The 21,986-nt window shown below is 53.1% G+C and overlaps 1 protein-coding gene across 1 annotated transcript in view; it reads left to right on the forward strand.

Annotated features, from left to right (window-relative positions):
• Nucleotides 1-21,986, forward strand: part of GALNT17 (polypeptide N-acetylgalactosaminyltransferase 17) — a 447,671-nt gene that overhangs the window by 377,902 nt on the left and 47,783 nt on the right. The gene's annotated exons all lie outside the window — the stretch shown is intronic.

The raw sequence follows: 21,986 nt of genomic DNA on the forward strand, positions 1-21,986 counted from the left end.
AACACAAGGCCCACGTTTTTATTATTAAGTTCAACCGACTGAAAGTTACTCAGCTGAATTACTATAAATGCCTTCAAAGCTTATTCACAATTTCCATCCGAATCTTTTTTGCAGACCGTTCGGGGACAGGCAGCGGTCTGTGGGCCACACTTTGCGGAGCCCTGATCTGGGGATGCTGGCGGGGGGAGAGAAGCAGGGGTGCTCGGGACAGGCCTCGGGGAGGGCATCCCCGAAGGGTGTCGAAGCAGCAGCGGGAGTTGGCTGGTGGGGAAGGAAGAGGAGTGTTTTAGCAGAAGGTGCAGCCTGGACAGAGGCACCAAGTCGGAAGCTGGTGGCCCCGATGGGTGAAGATGAATGACGAGGTGTGGCTCCGGCAGAGGCAGGGGGCCGAGGAGGAGAGGAGGCCAGGCAGATTCTAATGGAGATTCTAGATTGAGATTCTAATGGCACCCATGGACCCCCTTCCCGAAGACCGAACAATCTGGGGGGATGGTTTTGCCATCCATGGGTCCATCGGAGGCTCCAGATTCAGAACTGGGTGCAGACAGTGGAGCTGATCCCTCTGAACCCTCCTTCGGAGGTGAGCTCCTTCCCTCCCGATGTCTGTGGGTCCCAGCTGTGTGCTGACCAGAGATCTGGGGGGAAAGCCAAACCCTTCCCCTGGCGGGGCTTCTATGCCAGGGGAGCAGAGTTACTAAACCCTAGACATCCCGTGAGCACAAGGGCTTGATGTTCTCCGGGCACCACCTCCCTGCCCCCAGGGCAGTCTGGTTCTCCTTCCCCTCCCCCCCCCACCTGACCTCTCCCTGTCAGGCCACCTCTGCCTGTGGATCCCCTCTTGTGCACTTCCCGTGAGCTGCCACTGGATGAGCTGTGGTGGCGGAGGCCACTCGAGACCGGGATGTCATTACGCTTTGGGGATTGGCACATATTTAGTGGGCAATTTCATCAGTGTTTGTACGGATTGAAAAAAAAAATGAACCAGCAAGTGGAAATGTACCCAGAGAGGCAGCTGGGATAATTGGCCTTCACAAACACACAAGAAGTACTCTTCTAAAAATACCGGGGCAACACTGGCAAGGCAGGCCAGGGGCTCAACTCAGCAAGAGTTGAAAACGGCAAGGATGAAATGTTTGGATCTTCTGGTACAATCCAGAAACGGTGGAGGTTGGGGCTGGGGACCCAGGGGGGAGGTGCCATTTTGGATGTAAAGAAATGAGGCAGAGCTGCTATGGGCCGCGCGGTTGGGTTTGTACCCCAAATACCAGGTGTGAGTGCTGAGGCCGTGGACTCAGCAGCCGGACCTCTGGTGCGCTTCTTTGTTCGACAAATATTCATCGAGCACCTGCTGCGTGCCAGGCCCCGTGCTGGCACCGGGAATGCAGCATAGTCCCTGCCCTCATGGAGCAGACGATACGCAAATACATAATATGGAATAAGGGGACAGAGGTTGGGGATGGGGGGAGAGAAGACCGTTTTGAGTAACGTAGGCGGCGAACGTTTGGGGGATAAGGAGGTATTTAAGTAATAGGCCCGAATGAAGTTAAGGGACAAGTCATGTGGACTTCTAGGGGAAGAATACTCCAGGCAGAAGGGACAGCAGGTGCAAAGGCCCTGTGGTAAGAACAAGCTTGGCCCAGTTGGCGACGGCAGGGGATCAGTGTGGCTGGAGTGGCATGAGTGAGAGGAGATGGCGGAACAGAAGAGGAAGACCATTGCCCGTTCTTTGAGTTTGCCATGTGCTCTGAGTAAGGTGGGAGCCATGGGAGGGTTTTGAGCAGAAGAGTGATGTGTTTGGTTTACATCCTATAGGATCCCTCTTTGCTCCGTGGGGATTCTACTGTTGGTGGGGCAAGAACAGAAATGGCCCGGTTAGGCAGTTAATAATCCAGGTGAGAAATCACCAGGTGGCCTCGACTCAACTTGAAGACGATGACAGACTTTGGGGAAGAGACAAATTAGCCAGCAGCCGGTTGAAGATTTTGAGGGCCTGAAGCAAACCTTCCAGCACCCTCTGCGGGGGTCCCAGAGGCATGTCAGATGGGGATCCTTTAGATGATCTGGAGATGTTTAGCCCAAAGACAGAAAGAAAAGGGACAGGGGGCCTGAACCCTTTCTTCAGATACCTGAAGAGATGCTCTTAACGAGGAGAACCATTAGGGCTGTAGATGAGGAAGTGTCTCTGTCCAGCCTCGCTCTCCCCCCAAGGACAGACTGCTTGGGTGATATGAGGTCCCGTCACCGGAAGTGAGTGAGCCCTGAGGGCCCCCCTTGCCAGAAGGCTATGCATTCTGGGAGCCGCCCCAAATCAGAGTCGCCTGTGCATTCATTGATTCACCACTGAAATCTACAGGGTGTGAATATCGAACACGATCTGGCCCAGCCCTCGGAGAGGGGAGGCAGTGCTTGGGGGTGGGGGGGGGGAGGGTGGCAAGAGGGCACAGAAGGGTGGTCGCTGTGGCCAGTGTCAGGAGCACAGCGCCATCAGCCGTGCCGGATGGATCTGTGGGTCTGTGTGTACAGGGGGCCTGACTGAGGAGAGGACCTGGCTCCTTCGTAGACACCGACAACCCAGCAGGGGGTGTGGCGCGTGGGAAGGAGCCGTGGGGATGGATACCCAAGGCGCCAAGTTCAGGTAGGCGGACAGGCTTCCAGGTGCCGGGCCCCGCGGGAGGCATGCAAGGTGAGTTGTGCGCACATGCGTCGCAGCGTAGGCGCCCTGCCCGGGGTTCTGGCATTCTTTTCAATGTTTAAAATGCTGCGTCAATCATCATTTCTCTCGACTTCTGGGTTTTTACGGCGCCCTTGGAACGCTGCGTATGGGGAGTGCCTCACTCGTCTAGCCCCAGACACAGCTCTGCTCTGGACCGGGAAAGCTTCCCCATCGGCAGCCTCCACGGGCAACGTGGGAGGTTTGCATCATAGCAAGAGGCCTTCGAAACCGTGGCCCATGCACCCGACGCCTTACGGAAGGGGCAGCCAGGCGGGACGGTTCGTCCTGAGGTCCGGGCTTATCCCTCCGGTTGGCCGGTTACATCTGGGGAGGGCCCGGCAGCACCCATCCGAAGCGGGACCCCGTTCCTTTACCCAGCAGGGAGCGTTCAAGGGGACCGTGGCCGAGGAAACGAATGCAACTGTGGGTGTGTGTCGCCTCATTATTTATTTATTTAGGGAGATCGGCCGCTCTCTCCGCTAATCTCCATATAACATGCCTCATTGCCCGCTGAAGGGCCTGAGAGGTTGCTCGGAGCATTTGTTTGGCTGAATTTGTTTTCGAAGTCCTGTTTCTGGTTGCTCATTAATCGCTCGCCTGGAAACACCACAGAGGAAGTGAGTCGTACTCGAGGGAAGCCAGCGGATGGCCCATCCCGGGCACAGTTGGCATTGGCAGGTGGGGACCAAAGGAAGAAGCCCATTTTTACTTTCCATTTGCAGCCATATGCTCTCAGCTGCATCAAGAATTTTGAGGGCAGCAGCGCTGGGCGAGGCAGGGACAAAGGAGGGGAAGCTTGTGCTTAGGGCCCAGACCCCGCTCAGAGGGGGCACCTGCCTCACAGTGGAGCCCCCCCACCCTCTATGAGAAGGCCCCTTCCCCTCCCCGCCTGTGTCTGAGGCTGTCAGGCCTATCCACCCTGGTCCTAGACCCCACCCGGGTCCTAGCTCCCCTGGAGTTATGTCCTGAGGAGTGTCCCATGCCTTCCCATCCCCACCCCCCAGGGAGCGCACTTTGACAGAGGACCAGCTCCCTGGGGGATGTGAGGCCTTGGGCAGGGGTGAGGAGGCATTAGGGAGGGGGCTGTTTGGACGGGTGGGTCTTCCCTCTGCACCCAGGCACTGGCCCCTGCGTCTTCTCCAGCTTCCCTCAGACCCCTGGGCTGGGCTGGCCCACCCCTTTGGTGGCTCTCTCGTCTCTGGCACCTCCTTACACCTTCTAGGCCATGGGATTGTTTGCAGATGTCTTTGATTCTGGGGCATTCCCTCCCCATGCTTTCTCCGGAAGAATGTTCTGGGTACCTCAGCAAGGATTAGGCCGAGGCAGCCAGACTCAGTTGTCTTCAGGCCTCCATTACTCAGTGGCTATTTTTTTTTAAGTTTATTTATTTATTTTGAGAGAGAGAGAGAGAGTGAGAGCACGAGCAGGGTAGGGGCAGAGAGAGAGAGAGGGAGAGAGAATCCCAAGCAGGCTCCACACTGTCAGCACAGAGCCCGATGCGGGCCTCGAACCCACGAACCGTGAGATCGTGACCTGAGCCAAAACCAAGACTGGGACGCTTAACTGACCGAGCGCCCCAGGCGCCCCGCTCGGTGGCCCTTTATAAACAAGGAGCATTGTTTCAGTGAATTCTGTTTTCAGAATGTTTCCCCCTCGAATGCTGTTTCCAGCAGGGCCTGCTTCCTGCCCTGTGCAGCAGCCCAGCCGCCGTCCCTGGGGTGACGGGGTGAGGTGCAGGCCCGCGCTGTGCCCTGAGGCTGCAGGTCTGAAGCCCACTGGCCAGCCTGGCTCTTTCTGGTGCCCAGTTTGGGTCACTTTCTGTGAGACGGGCCGAAGGTGGGCGGGCCCAGAGGAACACCGCCAGGGGAGCCGCTGACGGAGACCTCTGTTCCCACTTAGAGCTCCCTCGGGAGCCCGGGGGGCTGGTGGTACCAGGATCGCGTGCCACACGTCCACCCTCCTGCCTTGCGAAGCCCCACCGTTAAGCGCAGGGGAGAAGACCAATCAGAGAGCATATTTCTTTACACGGCGGCGTGTGTGGACAAGCCAGAAGTGAAATGTATTCAAGAAGGAGCTCGAGCAATTTGGGGGATAGGAGTTCAACAGGTAATAATAATTAAAACACGAGTTGGTATCTCCCCCCCCCCCACCGTTTTGGGGAAGGCATCACGGAGGGGAACGAGGACACCCAAATCTGAAGTTGCGGGCCACGTTCTGCCCCTCGTTCGCTACGAAGCAAACGTCGCTTGACTTCTCAAAGCTGCGGGGTTTCGTTATGAAGTGGAAATTCCAATTGTGGGAATTAACTGAAATAACGTACAGAGTGTCCAGTCCCGGGCCTTGCGCATTGGCGATGGAATTCCTAGGTTTCAGATGATCGTAACGTTCATGTAACAAGGGCATCCCAATGTCACGTGTCGGCAGTGGGGGCCTCGCAGATCATAGAACTGACTTGAGCAGCCGGTTTTATATTCGGAGACCAGGTTTCCTGAGAATCCGGGGCCCGCCAGTTAATATTCTGCGAATCGGCAAACGCCCGCAACGTGTGAGGCATCGCTGTCGGTGTGCGGGGGTTGTGACGAGGGATCAGAGAGGCAGGCACTGGCCCTGGGTGACTTGATGGCGTGCTGGGGACATGAATAGGTGAACAGCAAGCAGAATGGAGATGCTGTGGCTGGAGAAGTAAGGATACGTGTGTCGGGCAGGCAGCCCCAATCCAGGGCCAGGGAAGCTTCTAGAGAAAGCGACCTCGCGATGGGACCCGAGGATGAGGGGGAGAGGTGGTAGGGTGGGTGAGGAGTGCTGTGGGCATTTGGGATTGCAGGTGGCAGAGCCCACGGCAGGGACTGACACAGTCACCCTGGGGCTGGAGCAGGAGAGGTTCGTGGCGGGGAGACGGGAGCAGACCCTCAGACGCCCGCTCTTACGGGCCTTGTGGGCCTTCTCAGGGCAGCGTGGAGCCACGGAACAGATGGGAGAAGGGGGCGCCAAGGCACGACTTACACGTCAGAAAGTGCATCCTGGCAGAGGCGTTGGGTGACGGAGATGCAGTGAGACCACTCAGGAGCCCCCCCCCCCATCCTCCCAGGAAGACGGCGGATCAGGAAAGTGGCAGCAGAGATAGAAAGAAGCAGGTGCTTCTAGAAGCTGTTTCAGAGGGAAGACCACCCGATCCTAGCCGTAAGTTAGCTTTGATATGAAAGGAGAGGGAAGGGGGTGCCCGGGTGGCTCAGTCGATGGAGCACCTGACTCTGGATCTCAGCTCAGGTCATGATTTCACAGTTCGTGAGTTTGAGCCCCGCGTCGGGCTCTGCGCTGACAGCGTGGAGCCTACTTGGGAGTCTGTCTCTCCCTCTCTCTGCCTCTCTCTCACAATAAATAAACAACTTAAAAAATAAAGAAGGAAAGGAGAGGGAAGTTCCCAGGTTCCTTCTTTGGACAACGGGGTGAGTCCCATTCACTGAGATGGGAGGAGCACATTTCACGGTGAGTTTCGGATACGTTTCTGAAATCCGCAGCCCATCCAGGCAGAGGGACGAGTTAGATTTATAGGTCAGAAGCTCAGCAGAGAAATACAAGCTGGGGACTTGGCGTCAGCAGCGTGCACACTGCCACCCACCACAGGGGGCTGGTGAGAGGGGCCCTGGGGGAGCCCCAGCACATAAAGTCCAGGGGAGATGCCCTCCAGGGAGGAGCCGCCAGCATGGTGGAAGGACCAAGAAGCCCGCCACTTCTTACCAGCTCCCTGCTCCCTTCTTGGCGAGGGTGCCTTCACCTCCTGTCTGGATCACTGCTGGAGCCTCCTCCCTGCTCACCCTGCCTCTTCCCTGCCCCTGCCCCCCACAGCCCATCCTAACACAGCAGTCAGAGTGATACTCTTAATACTTAAGTCAGATCACGGCACTCCTCTGCTCCAAAACCTTCACTAGCTCCCCATTTCACTGGAAGGAAAAGCTAAAGTCCTTAATGTCTCCTACTGACCCTCCAGGGACAGACCACCTGCCCCACTATTCTCCCGCCTTCTCTCCTTCAGCCCCATTGATCTCCTGGGTTTTCCTTGAGCTTCTGCCACAGGACCTTTGCTCTAGCGCCTCCCAGTGTCTGGAATGCTCTTCCCACAGCTCGTTCTCACCACCTTTGTGTTACAGGTCTTCCTTCCGCTGCCCATAACCCAGCCCTGCTGAGTCCCCCACCTCCCTTCGCTTCTTTTGTCTATAGACTTATTACGACCTTCCAATGTGCTACATCATTTACTTACTTACTTCTTATGTGTATCATTTAGTGTCTCTCTGCCCTTGTTGAAATATCAGCTCCACAGGGCAGGGACCTGTCAGCATTTTTTTTTTTTTCCTGGTGCCTGACACATAGCAGGTGCTCCCTAGATGAATGAGTGAGGTAGGGCTGAGCACTGCAGACAGATTAAGGGGTTAAGAGTGCCCTTGGATTCGGCGCAGGGCACCATCCGTCACACTGGGGACAGTGGATTCAGGAGTAAGACAGGGCTGCACTGCGTTCAGGAGCGAGGTGACCGGGGAGTAAAGATGGGGAGCGTAAACTGCTCTGAAGCTTGACTGTATGGCTTCGGTATTGGATTTACTTTGTATTGCCTTTAGGGAAATAGAGACTTGAGCACATTTCGCACTGATCAGAGAGATCCAGCAGAGAGAGAGGGAGACCCTGCAAGTGTAAGGGGCAGAGAAAACCAGTGAGATAAAGCCCTGCGGGGAGAACAGGGCTGGAGGGGCCGATGTACAGGTGGAAGCCGCACCCCCCCCCATAACAGGAGGAAGTGGGGAGCCAGGCAGGGCTGGAGGCGAACTAATTTGGTGACAGAGGGTGGGGCGGCTTCCACCTGGTGGCTTCTGTGTGCTGTCATCAGCTGAACGTGAGGGGCGGTTGGAGGTTTGAGAACAGACAGGGAAGCTCGCAATTGCGGCAGCGGGGACCGAAGAGGGAGGCTTAGCTCCTCCGGCAGCATCCAGGGTCCTCCTGAGGACCTCTCTACGGCGACAACCAGTGTCTGTATGCTTTTCCTCCAATAAGTAGTTTGGGTGTGGGTCCAGAGAATGCAGACCGTCGGTCCCCTCCAAGATTGTGGCTTTGCCAAAAGGACGCAAAAGAAGGGACGTGGCGCAGAGGTTGCAACAAGTGACACGGAAGGGCCTGTGAGCTGAAGAGGCACAGGAGAGCAAGGGAGGGCCAACGGCGGAGGCACAGTGTAGGCAGACTGCCAGGGTTCGGACCCCAGCTCAGCTACCGTCCAGCTCGCCGATTCGCGCCTGGGTCTTAATTTATAAAGGCGACTGCGTAATGACGCAGAGAGAGGTCAGTGCCACTGAGACAGAAGTGTTCTCTGTTCATAGTTCCCCAGGAATGAGAGGTTGTCCGCTCCACACAGGACCACAGCAGGAGGCACCAGGTTTGGTCAGGAGGCCGAGAGAGGGGTGACTGGGTTTCCACGGAGGGGGCAAGGCAGGACATTCAGCCGAGGACTGCCTACTTTGAATGACTCAGGCCGGCCTTGGGACAGAGGGGTTGTCCCTGGTTCCCCGATAGCTGACCCCGGGAGATTTAGGGCCGGGGGAACACTGGCCTGGTGTAGGAGTTAGACAAGAAGGTGGTTCAGGATATGGGCTCTGGTCCGCCGTGAAGACGGAAACAATCCTGGCTGTTAGTTTGGCTCTGTGATTAACGAACACCAAATAGATACAAGATCTAAGACAACACAGTGAAGACACTGGGTGTCCCGGGGCAATTTGCTTAAACTCTCTTTGCCTCAGTTTCTTTGTTTCTGAAGTGAGCAGCGTAACAGCACGTAGCTCGTGGCGTCATTATGTGATTGAGTTAGTAATGAGTCAGTAAATGCCAAGTGCGTGGAACACAGTTAAGTGTTAGCTCGTTACTTTGTTATTATTTTATTATCCCAGGCATGAAGCGGCCTGAGGCCCTCTTTCCGGAACACGTTTAGTGGCAGAGAAGAAAAAAAGCCTGAGGTCAGAGTGGGTCACTCTGAATGCAGCCCGGGTGTAACCGTGGGACCAGGGGCTTGCCGCGGAGCAGGGAGGTCAGTGGAGAGAAGGAGGTGGGGACAGTCCTCCGCGCTGGTTCAGTACGCAGCTCACGAACGGGAACCACACGCGATGTCCCCGTGCACAGCCGGCATTTTGGACCATCTGCTGCATCTGTGAAATAATGGCACCGGCACAGAGTGTTATAAAATGAAGATGGGGGCTGGCCCTCCCTTGGAGGGTCAGGGCGGTGCTTTCTGGGGAGGGTCCCTGGGCCTCGGAAGGTGAGTGGGATCTGGATGGGCAGAGAGGACAGGAGAGGGAGCCTCTGCTATGGGCACAGGGCGGGTGGTCACTGAGGTTAGAACGGACGGGAGAACATGCGGTGAAGTCTAATGGGGATAACGGAGGAGGTGAGTCTGAACGTGGAGGCTTGAGCCACAGTAACAGATGGAAAGAATGAAATGGACCTTTTGATATTCTGATGTGGGTACCTGCCCTCCGTGTGTAGCGAGGCCCATGACGCTATGGGACGGGAGAGTATTGCTTTAAGAGGAGTCCACAGAAAAACGGTTTGAGCGGACACAGGACGGTTTGATGAGACAGTCCCGAGGGTGGAGCCGTGTCTATGCGACCACACTCCCATCTCCATGCACACAGCTGGGAGAAAGGCTCCCTTCTCCTCCCGGCTGTGCCCACAGGTGTCCAGATGGCCATCCGTCCATGCTTCTCTTCAGGCTGGTGTCTGTTCCACCACCAGAGGCTCTGACGCAGAGTAGTTGCCCAAGGAAGTCCCTGGGGACGGCTCGGCTCACTGCCACAGGTGAACGTGAACTCCCCGTTCCCTCTGCCATGGAGATGAATAACTGTGAGCAGCCTGGAAACACTGAGACTCACCTACACTGCAGCACACAACTGGGACTGCAAGCAGGAAGGAAATGCTTTAAGCTCTTAAATGCTTCGTGAGCGTGCACAAAAATCCTATTATCCCCGGTATCTATGCAAGAGCTCGGCGCACCAAACTTTCTGGGGCTCATAAAGCATCGTTCCTAGTTGCAACGTGGAGCTTCTCGTTTTTGCTTTATCCATTTGAACCTTCAGGTAATCTCATCAGAGGGGGACGCGCTCAGACAAGGCGAAGGAGAGGGTGGCTGATTGCGGGGAAGAACGCAGCCCTTTCCATGAATATCTCTCCGGCACCATTTGCTCTGAATAAGGATAATCATTTCTCGCAATCTGGAAACCATGTTATTTAGAAAATTAGGATAAGTGCAAAACAAAGCAAGAGTGGGGGAAAAAAATAACTTTCATCTTCGCATACAAGAACGCTGACAACAAGATAAATCAGGCGCCATTCTCCCCTGCGAGATTTGCATGAACGTGATTTCTTGCGGTGGTTCTTCCACCAGTGATCGTTAATTTTTATATCGATCATTTCATCCGGCCCCTCGGCGAGGAAGGAGAGATCACGCAGGCTTCGCGTTGGCAATGGAAATCAAGCGTCTCTTTGGCTTGATTTTGCCTCTTGTGACACCTGTGTTTGTGGAGAGAAGGCTCTTCATATTCATATTCTCCGTATCTCAGATTTTATAGGCGGCCACAACCCCGAAACGAGAGCGGTTAGCCTGGGGTCCACACATCTCCGAGGAGTCTTGTGATAAAATCGAGGGGGGACTGTAAACTTGGTCAGGAATGTAAAATACCTGTTTGTGTTCACTAATCTCCATCTGGCACTGGTGCTACAGGTCTGCGTACTATCAGCCGAACCCGGGTTATTGTCTCCAGCGCTAATCACAGACCTGTACACGTCGTGTCCCAGTTCTTTGTGGACGTCTTGAAATCCTCCCGTCTGCGTACAAATTTATGATAGTCGTTAAACCCACACTAGATCTTGTTCCTGAAAGTGTTAAAGAATCACATGGGGGCGCCTGGGGGGCTCAGTCGGTTGTGCATCCAACTCTCGTTTCAGCTCAGGTCATGATCTCATGGTTCGTGGGTTCGAGCCCCGCGTCAGGCTGCATGCGCACAGCGTGGCGGGCCTGGCATGTGTATTTTAATGAGCTTAGAGAATCCACTTATCTGGAGCTTCGTAGAGATCTGAAAACGTTTGTGCCACGGACACCTGTGCAGTCTGGTGAAGCCTACGGAGCCCTTCTCAGAATACAAATGCTTCAATAAAACAAAATGCACAGAATTACAAAGGAAACTAGTTTTCTCTCTGCCTCTCTCTCGCTCAAAATAAATAAATAAACTTAAAAAAACAAAACAAAACAACAACTCCCCAGATGATGAGAGTGCAGCCAGCCCATGTCAGAGCTCTGTTATTTAGAAACCTCTGACTTAGGGACGCCTGGATGGCTCAGTCGGTTAAGCATCTGACTTCCGCTCTGGTCACGATCTCGCAGTTCATGGGTTTGAGCCCCGTGTCAGGCTTTGTGCTGACAGCTCAGAGCCTGGAGCCTGCTTCCGATTCTGTGTCTTTCTCTCTCTCTCTGCCCTTTCCCTCACTTGTGCTCTCTTTCTCAAAAATAAATAAACATTTAAAAAAAAAAAAAAGAAGCCTCTTACTTAGATCATCTGTATCCCAATAACCAGGACTCAGAATTTGGGGTTGGTGGCACTGATGAGAGGCTTGCTCACAGAGGGGCAGGGTCTTCTTAACTTCTGGAAGTGTGTGTGTTGAGAAAACATCTGGGCCCCTCACTCCAGATGTGTGTGCCTCGGGCATGGTCCCCGGCCTCCCTGAGCCTCAGTGTCCTCATCCACAACACAGGCTTGTCGGGAGAAAGAACGAAAATAACGAACAGGGAGCACTTTGCAGGGAGGCGGACGGGTCGAAAGTCAGCCGCCGTTGTTTCTGTTGATGTTGATGATGCCTCGTTTGGGTGCTAGAAATTCCGAGGCTGCCGAGGGAAGCGGTGCTTGTGGCACGACAGCAGGACGTGGCTTCCAAAGCTTGGTAGGTCATTTCTGCTGGAGGTGGCAGTCTACTGTTAGAGGGGCTCCAGCCTGGGGCCGACGTGCCACCGGGAGTCTGGGGCTGCCTACTGACACCCCTTCCACGAGAGTCCAGTGTCACTCCTGGTTCACCCCCCTCTTTTGGTATGAAACCAAGCGTCTCATTTTGCCGCAAAGAAGCCCCTTCCTGTCTGCGAGCCAGAAGCTATTTTTCCTCTGTATGGAGGGACTTGGAACAAATCTCTTCTGTTTCTGAGAGGGGATTTAAAATGGTTTCTCCGAAGCGGGCCTCCAAGCTAATAACAGAAGGTGCTGCGGTTTCGTGGGCAGCCGAATGCTTCGCGTCTTTCAAGATTAAGTGCTTGGAAGGAATGTTTTCTTTTACAGACTTCCTTCTAGATTTTTCCAGAACCTTCTATGGGCCTGTCTTAGGTGGGGGCCCCTAAGGCAGTACCCTGTCATCAATCCAGGGAAGATGTAGGAGGGATATCGTATTAGTGAGCCCCGACTGCCCTAACAAAGCACACAGCCGGGGTGGGCGTCACAACAGAGATTAGTTTTCTCACACGGCTGGAGGCTGGACATCTGAGATCAAGGTGTTGGCAGAGTCGGTTTCTTCTGACACGTCTCCCCTTGGCTCGTACAGATGCCATCTTTTCTTGGCACTCTCATACGGTCTTCCCTCTGTGTGTGTCTGTGCCCTAATCTCCTCTCTTTTTTTAAAAAAAAAAGTTTATTTTATTTATTCTGAGGGAGAGAGTGTGCGTGCAGAAAGAGCAGAGAGAGAGGGAGAGAGGCAGAATCCCAAGCGGGCTCTGTGCTCTCAGCACAGATGCGGGGCTTGATCTCCTGACCGCGAGATCATGACGTGAGCCGAAATCAAGAGTCAGATGCCTAACCGACTGAGCCACCCAGGCGCCCCTAATCTCCTCGTTTTATAGGGGCACCCACCAGTCATGTTGGATTAGGACCCACTCTAGTGGTCTAGAGGTCATTAAATCTTAATTCCCTCTTTAAAGGCCCTGTCTCCAAATATAGTCACATTCTGAGTTACTGGGGGTTAGTATAAATGTGGGGGTGGGGACAGGGTTCAGTCCCTGACATGATTTCGTTCTCCTCCCTGAGCACTCCTCAGACGACCCAGGGGTGGCCCGAAAATACGGGCGCGTGTGACATCCGTTGGGAACGTCACACACGAAGAACTTCAATCACGGGATGGATCGTGCTTCAGATTCTCCAGGACAAAAGCTGGGGAGGCCTCTACACATACCCTGAGCTGATGGTTCTTTAAGGTTTCTAGATCAATGCTATTCAAATGGCACCCTATCTAAGAAAGTGTCAAAACCCAACCCCCCACGCCCCGGCATCTTTACGAAAGTTAAAAAGAAGGGCGCATTCAAGATCATACAATGTCAGCCTTGTGTTTTCTCGGAGCCAGAGAGTGGGTAGACATATTTTAGTCAAGTTGGCTTTCTTTCTGAGCGAGCCTTCTGCGAATGCATAGTACTGACACACAGTCTGCCCGACGGGCTCTGTGGGAGCCAGACTGCTAAGCGGCTTGCGGCAGCAGAAGTCAGCAGGTAGGACATGACATTTTAGAATTGTTCAAATAGACCCCCAGGCCTAGCAGATATGCCGGACATTGTGTTACGTGAGCAAGAACAAAGCAGCGCTAGAAAGGACTGTTTTTAAAAATTTAAAAGAACCTTTCCCTTGATCAGCTGCACTGCTGGCTACTATTCCAGCAATTTCCAGAATGCGAAGCTGGCCCCAAGCAGAACAGAGAATAGAATGGAAGAGGGCAAACTGGTGACATTTTCAATATCCACGTACAATACCCAGCATCCATGGAAGCTGAGGAATAGATTGTTTCCTGGGAGAGAAACTGAAATAAAATGATCAGATCGGAAGGACGCTCGGTGAGGCCACCTGCTTCGGGACGTCTAATCCATTCAAAGCATGGGATTCCTGTATACATTTTAAAACTCTACACACTTCCGGGGCGCCTGGGTGGCGCAGTCGGTTAAGTGTCCGACTTCAGCCAGGTCACGATCTCGCGGTCCGGGAGTTCGAGCCCCGCGTCAGGCTCTGGGCTGATGGCTCAGAGCCTGGAGCCTGTTTCCGATTCTGTGTCTCCCTCTCTCTCTGCCCCTCCCCCGTTCATGCTCTGTCTCTCTCTGTCCCAAAAATAAATAAATGTTGAAAAAAAAATTTAAAAATAAAAACTCTACACACTTCCAAGTGCAGACAGGGGATAGCGATTCCCCGGCCGCTGGAGCAAATCGAACCGCCTCATCTGGGTGGCTTGCCTGAGGTCTTCGTAAAAGCCCATTTGTGGATGGATGTTCGAGGTTGGCAGGCGGTGAGGTCATTCCGTGAGGTCATTCGGGGACCTCGGCTCCTTCTTCAGGTGACTTCCGTGAGCGACTTCCAAAGTCCCTGTGCAGCGGGAGAGAAGGAGTGGCAATTCTGTCAGGCCTTGGGTGACGCGACTCCCCAGGCTCATCCGCGCTGGCAAGGAGGAGTCTTGTAGGACCCCTGGCTTCGGGGGAATCTGGACGCACGACGCATCGCGTGATTGCCTGGTCCTTCTAGGAACCAGAATAGCGGTTGGAATTCGGTAAAAGGACTGCTTTCCATCATTTTCTCAGTATATGAGAGTCCCTTCCAGGTGTTAGGATTCTTTCCTGCTCAAAATCCTAACGGTTATGCGGAAAAACTGACAAGACTGTGAAATCTACCAGTGCTGTAATTCATCAAGCTGCAAGCCACCAAGCTACAGACCCAGAGTCACTTAGGAGGGTCATCTTACGGTTCTGAGTTTCATTTTGTGCCTAGACCCAAGTGAAGCAGATCCGTTTGCCTTTTCTTGGCTGTCAGTCACCCAGCATCCCCCAGAGCACCGAATGGCCTGAAGGCATGTAATTTTTGGTCTTCAGACCCTACTATGCTGGCAGCTTCCTCGTCCCTAAGGACGCACACCCAGGTCCCCCCGGACTACCGGGTCAGGCATTTTGTCCCTGACTTACTGCGCCCCAACGCTCCACCTTTTCCTGACTTCCAGCTCCTTGTCAGCTTCAGAGACCTGACGGTTCCCCGACATCTCAGGCTTTTAACCCGATTTTTAGTCCAGCATTTCAGGGGCACCTGGGGGGGCTCAGTCGGTTACGTGTCCGACTTCAGCTCAGGTCACGATCTTGCAGTTTGCGAGTTCGAGCCCTGCATCAGGCTGTCTGCTCTCAGCAAGGAGCCCACTTCAGATCCTCTGTCCCTCTCTCTTTCTGCCCCTCCCCCACCTGTGCACTCTCTCTCTCTCTCTCTCTCTCTGCCCCTTCCCTGCTTTTGCGCGCGCGTGCGCACACACACGCACTCTCTCTCAAAGATAAATTCCAACATTAAAAAAAATTAAAACCTATTTGATGCTCTTAGCAGTGTATGCAAAAAGAAAAAGACTGGTAGGGAATCGTTGGAAGGGCTCTGGCGAACCTCCAGCCTTGGAGGAAGCGGTGGGTGACCCGGCTCAGGAAGGCAGGACCAGGACTGCTGCTCCCAGCGCATCAGCAGGCTCCCGCCACGAACCTTCTCGCTAAACTGATCGGCTACCTGCGAGGGACTCGGTGTCTTTATATCTTCCGAGTGGGAGGTGGAGTCCGCTTCTCTTTAAATTTAACTTACGGTTATCTCTCTCTCGCTCGCTCTTTTTCTTTGCCGAGCCTGGGAACATGAGTGCGTGTCCCCCAGTTCCCAGGGGAAGGAAGTTGCTTACGCTCCTCATTTCGGCTCTAGGAGAAGCAGAGGGAGGGATAGAAACCTTCCTACACCCGGACTGTGCTTCTTCACAGTCCCCTACCGGGAAGGCCAGTGTGTTTGGTGATGCTATCCCTCCAGGAACGTCCAAAGCTGCTATTTGTAGATGGTGACGGGGATGGGGACACGGGGGCGCCTGGGCGGCTCAGTCGGTTAAGCGGCCAACTTCAGCTCGGGTCATGATCCTGTGGTCTGTGAGTTCAAGCCCCGCGTTGAGCTCTGTGCCGGCAGCTCAGAGCCTGGAGCCTGCTTCCGATTCTGTGTCTCCCTCGCTCTCTGCCCCTCCCCCACTTGCTCTCTGTCTCTCTGTCTCTCTCTCTCTCTGTCTCTCGCTCTCTCTCAAAAATAATAAACATTAAAAAAATTTTAAAAAGGGGGGGATGGGGAAACAGGTTGCAGTTCCAGCCCGCCCCATTCATCCCACTCTTAGGAGAACTGGAGAGAAAGAGCATCAGTGACAGTCCCTGTTATCGACAGGCTGGCTTCCCGCCAGGCCCCGGAACCCCGCAGCTTCTCAGCCCCCCAGCGCTGCCCTGTCTGCACCTCCCAGGTGGTGTCTGTGGCCACAGTCTTAGGAGGACCAACCTCAGGTCATCATGGACTTCTGGGCCAGTGCTCAGGTCCATGTGAGTGTCTCCTACGTGGCCGTCCTTGCCCTCTGGGCCTCCGTGAACACCCGGCACCACTTTACAGCAGGTGCACTCTAGGAAATGCTCCGGCCTGACCACTTGGGGAAGGATCAGGGGGCTGAAGCTCTGTCCAGCCAGGCAGGGCAGGGCCAGCCATAGGAAAGCCCACATCCAATAACAGATGTGCCTTGGGCAAAACCCAAACGTGCACAAAGAGACTCACGGTGCCCCAAAGGTGAGGCCTGTGTCCCCTGCCCCAGCATCAGCAACCCTTGCTCTCCCTGCGATCATAGGGTCATTATCTCCCGCCTGCCCCTCCCATGCACACTACATGCCTGACTGGCCGCGTTATAATGAACGGGAGGTTCATCTGACAGCTAAGGGGCGGACGGGCCATTTCATCTGCTGGAGCTGTCAGTGGGTCAGTCCTGGCCTCTCCCCACCCCACCCCACCCCCAAAGTACCGGCAACCCTGTACCCGCTGTCCCTTTCTGCAGATTTCTGAGAGTGGTAATTGGCAAGGCCTTTCACTTACCCCAGACCAGGTTGGTTTCAGTTATGGAGCTCTAGAAAGAGCAATGACACCCTTTGAGGACATTTTGAACCAGGGTGACGGGATACTCTTTGAAGCATGTGGACATTCCCGTCTCCTTCCAGATCACCGTACTTGATAAAACTCCAGCCCTTTGGTGTCAAAGACACAGAATTAAATATAATTCACTTTCTTCCTATGGCGAAGCATAGTTGATCTCTAATTGCACCCTACCAGCCCCTCTTTCATCCTAAGTGAGATTGCAGGCTAAGTGATAGTAGAACATGGATGCATAGGGAGGGGAGTGAAGGCTGTTAGCAGCCACCCGCCTTCTGGCTGCTTCCACACCAAGGTTCTAAAGCAATCTTCAACACTTTCCTGGAATTCTAATTTTAAGCTCTGAGAAAAGAGCAAAGACTGTGTGTCAGATGTGCATCTAAATTATCTTTAGTTCCTTGGCAGCATTTAGCTCTGAGCTCTGGTCTTAGTAAACGCGTAGATGGTATCGAATTGGGTGACCAAAGATCGGTTATTACAAGTTGAGAGCATCAGGCTGGGAGGGCAGAGGGATACATGCTTAATACCGACTTACTTGGAGCTTCTTACGCAAGGAGGGACTGTCCAAGGGAAGGAGTCTGTGGACAGTGGGAGGACAGAAACAAGAACGAGGGAAGACCCGCGTAGGGAGATCCTCAGTGGTGGGGAAGGCACAGGGCAGGGGCGGAATGAGCTGAAAGTGCATGATTGAGGCTGTTTGGGGCTCTTTTCCTAACACAGAACCCTGGGTCCTCTCCAACAGTAACATGCTACCAGGCTGGGCAGCAAGGCTGGGCTACATTTTAAACTGGTAAGAGCATAGACCTGGTCTTATTTGTCCCGCCCCCCCCCCGATATTATGCTTTCAAACACATAAGCAGCAACCACACAAGTGGAAAGAAAAGGAAAGAGCCCTCCCACCATACCTTCCATGCTCGATAAGTCAAGCTGCTTTCAGAATGTATCTGCCTCACGTGCCATTTTACCAAGCTTCATTTTAATTCCTCATCTTGTATTAAGAGAAATGACTCGCATCCACTGGCAATGGAATCTAGGTATTTAGAGGTTCTTGCCACTGTGGTGCTTAAATTGAGATATGTCTTCAGGTCCATATTTGTAAATCCTGTTTCTGAGAAACGGTAATAAATCAAGCAGAAGATTGAAATTGAATTTTTGTTAAAGGACTTTAGGAGGAAAGCCATTATGCATCTGTCCATTTTAGGGGGATAGAACAGACATTTCGGCCACGAGAAGCCAGCTCGCCATCTCCAGGATGGCAGAGGGGAGCACGGAGGAGCAGGGCCACCCCCTGGGATTTCGAAGATGAGCCCGTGTCTTTGGGAGGTGGGTTACCAGAGAGTCCCCAAAAGAATTGGCCGGATGGGAATAACAAATTAAAAGTTCTCTTAGCTAGAAATCTATGTTATTTTGAACAGATTTTACCAGCAGACAAAAGGCTAACATTTGCCTGCATTTGGATTACCGAAATGGGGTTATTTACATAATTTCTGTGTTGAACGTTCCTCTAGTGTTGCTTTTAGCAATGTAAATGGGCTTAAATGGCTTCCACAGTGATTTCAGCGTGATACCAGGAAGAATTTGTGTCCATGGGAAGGAGGCATCTAGAAGACCAGCTCCAGAGAGGCAGGGCTAGACTCCCTAGGGGAAGGGACAGGAGAAGCCCCCAGTATAGGACTTCTAGGTTCTGTGGAATCAAATACACAGGTCTGGCCGTGAGAGGAGTCCAAGCTGATGGAGATCCTGTAGCTGAAGGTCAGTCAAGTCCATCTCTCCTCGGGGGATGGCCGTATCCAGAATCTCAAGGTGCTGGTCACCAACCACAGGAACACATCAGTGTTTATTGAATTCTAGGCTCTTTGACTCCCCTCCCGCCACCTTTTTTTCAAGGGGCGAGATTTTTTTTTTCCTCTTACATTCCAAGTCTACGTGACAAAATAGAGAGAAAATCGTGTTTTCTTCTCTCCCGAGAGATGTCAGTGATGTCCCCTGTTACTTTAGGTATATGTGCCCGTGAGTTGGGGAGAAAGCTTACTGAAGACAGAATGGAGGCCTTACAAGGAAATTTTATTCCCTGCACCCGTTGCTGGCCGGCTGACCTGTCAACTCCCTTGAGATTCTCCCCTTGGAATCCAGATATTTATCGTTCTATTCTGGAACAAAGCCAACTCTAACTTGTGAAAAGCAGCATCTTGTAAGACACCGGAAAAAGACACTGAGTGACTGGGGTCTGAAGAGCTGCCTTGGTTGGCTTGCCCCTTGGCTGACAGACTGGGATGGACGGCATTAGACACCCATGGTTGCCCTGGGAACATGCACAGACTCTGGGGACGAGGGTGGGGTAGAGGAGAGAAAAAAAAAAAATCTTCCCTTCAACTCTTCTAGGTTCCTAGCTAGGGCCCCTGTAAGAAAAGACAGATTAGCAGGAGAAAAGCAAACAGGTATCTATTAACATGTACATCTCACATATACCTGGGAGAAACTCAGGGATGGGAAGACTTCAAGAGGCGGCTTAGAACCTGGGCTTGAGGGGCACCTGGGTGACTCAGTTGGTTAAATGTCCGACTTGAGCTCCGGTCATGATCTCATGGTTCGTGAGTTCGAGCCCCACGCCGGGCTCTGTGCTGACAGCTCAGAGCCTGGAGCCTGCTTCAGATTCCGTGTCTCTCTCTCTCTCTCTCTCTCTCTGCCCCACCCCTGCTTGTGCTCTGTCTCTCAAAAATGAATACACGTTAAAAAAAATTTTTTTTTAAAGAACTTGGGCTTGAATACCATCTTCAGCTAAAACAAAGGAAGAGGGGACCAGTTATGGGAAGAGGACCGGGAATAGTACTGTAAACAAGGATAAGTCTTATTATGCAGAGTGAAGTCAGTGCTTTGTCTACGGATGAGTCTCTTATGATTTGGAGGCATCCTTCTCTTCCTGGTACAGAGGAGAAGGTACCCTTGCAAATGGAGATCTTTTATAAATACAGTTTTCCCTTACCAAAGGGGAACTTCTGCTCTGTTTTCAGAGCTTCTCTGTCTGCTGTTTCTCAAAATAATCAGCTCAAAATTATCTTTATGACAAAGAGGCATATTTCAGGGTGGCATATTCTGGTCTCCTACAGTGGCTGTGTTTGGGGCCTGAACAAGGAGAGACAGATAGAGACGCCAAGAGGCACATATCTGAGGAGGGCCCCGAAGGGCAGAACCCCCCCCCACACACACACTTCAGACACAGACTTGGACATTTCGGGGAGACCGTTAGGCTGGAAAAACCAGCACAGCTCATCGGCATGCCTGTTCTGCCAGTGCATCCAGTGCTCAATCAGGAAGAAACCTTCTAGGAACTCAATCCGGCCCATTCTCTTCTTAGTTGGTGCCGGGAGCAGAGAGAGAATAGGGGATCAGAAATCTCGACTTGGAGTGATGGTAATAACGATGGCCCAGATGACGTGTATGGAGAACTTTCTTGGAACCAAGCGCTGCTCTAAGCACTTGACAGTGAGATGTGCTAACATCTCATTTAAACACCACCACGATCCAGAGAGGTAAGGACTGTGATTGTCCTTCACTACACAGGGGAGGACATTGGGACAAGTTGCCCCAGGCCAGCTAACGACCAGTGGGGCCAGGGACGGAAGCATGCAGTCTGAAACCTGGGTCCAAGCCCAGAAGTTACCTCACTGATCTCCCTTTGAAGGGCTGGAAGGCTCTACGGTGTCCCTACATTTTTACCTCTATAACCTCAAGTAGGCCCTCATTACAGCTCTGTGGTACAGGCAGGTGGGTAGTACAACTCCCATCTTATAGGTGAGGACGCCTTAAGCCTGGGAGGAAAGAGGAAAAGGACTTGTTTAACATCGCACAGCTAGTCCTCGGAGGAGGTAGAACGAGAATATTGGCCTCTGGGGGCGCCTGGGTGGCTCAGTCGGTGAAGCGTCCGACTTCGGCTCAGGTCATGATCTCGCGGTTCATGGGTTCGAGCCCCGCGTCGGGCTCTGTGCTCACGGCTCCGAGCCTGGAGCCTGCCTCAGATTCTGCGTCTCCCTCTCTGTCTGCTCCTTGCCTACTCACACTCTGTCTCTCAGTAAACATTTAAAAAAAGGAACACCAGCCTCTGCTGCACAGTTCTTTTCCTGCACCTCATGGCCATCTCCATGGCAGCTCTACACAGGGAAGGACTGATTTGAGAGGCCTTGAACCCCTAGAGCATTTGGATGATGGAAAGCAAGGAGAGGGAGTGAAATGACACTGGAAGCCAACTTCATTTCCTCCACACGGCCTCTACTAATACTGAAAAGACAAACAACCCAGTTACAAATTGGGCGAAGGGTCTGAATAGACATTTCTCCAGAGAAGAGACACAGATGGCCCATAAGCCCGTGAAAAGATGCTCAACATCATTAGCCATCCGGGAAATGCATATCACAACCACAACAAGAGGCTACTCCATGCCCACCAGAATGGCTATAATCAAAAAGATGGACAATGGCAAGGGTGGGGGAGAATGTGGAGAATTTACACTGCTGGTGGGAATGTCAAATGGTGCAGCCACGTTGGAAAAGATTAGCAGCCCCTGGAGAGATTAAACGTGGTGTTACCATACGACTCTGCAATCCCACTCCTCGGTGTATACCCAAGGGAGACGAAAATATGCCCATATCCACACCAAACCCTGCAAAGTCAGACGCTCAACTGACTGAGCCACCCCAGGTGCCCCCACTCAGCACTAGTTGAGATCTGAGATCTGGTAGAGTCAGTGTCACGCCCTATGCCAATACAAGGAAGTGCCATCCAAGAAATGTGGTCAGTAAGTGGCACGGTCGGGATGTCGACTAGTTCACAAGGAGAAAAAACCAGCTTCGGTGCGCGCCTAGAGGCTGCCCGTGATAGAGGGTGCACCCTAGGTGCACCCAAGGCAGCCTGGAGATCTGATTCAGAGATAAACCGGTGGTCTAGATAACATGCCTGAATTCATTAGTTGGGGGATTCTTGGTAGTCTCGAGATTATTCCCCAAGAAGGTCAACGCTGGGGTGGCCAGCGTAAGGAAGCCGGTGCCCTCCACTGGTGATGACCCTGACCCTGAACCCTGGGCCTGTGGTCTATGGTGTAGGGAATCACAGACTTAACACCAGGGCCAAAAGAGGCTCGGAAGTAGCCCCACCCCCTCGTTTATAGATGAGGAAACCGGGGGGTGAGGTGGGGTAGAGTGAGTGTGCCCAAATCCTGGGAGAAATGGAGCCCGCGGGCTTCCGTTACCAGATACCTGCTCAGTATTTCTCAGCTTGTGCTAGAGAAT

This window comes from Lynx rufus, unplaced genomic scaffold, assembly GCF_022079265.1.
Source record: "Lynx rufus isolate CCGP_SWC_20201006 ecotype Redwood Valley unplaced genomic scaffold, mLynRuf1.p SCAF_27, whole genome shotgun sequence".
Lineage (NCBI taxonomy): Eukaryota > Metazoa > Chordata > Mammalia > Carnivora > Felidae > Lynx > Lynx rufus.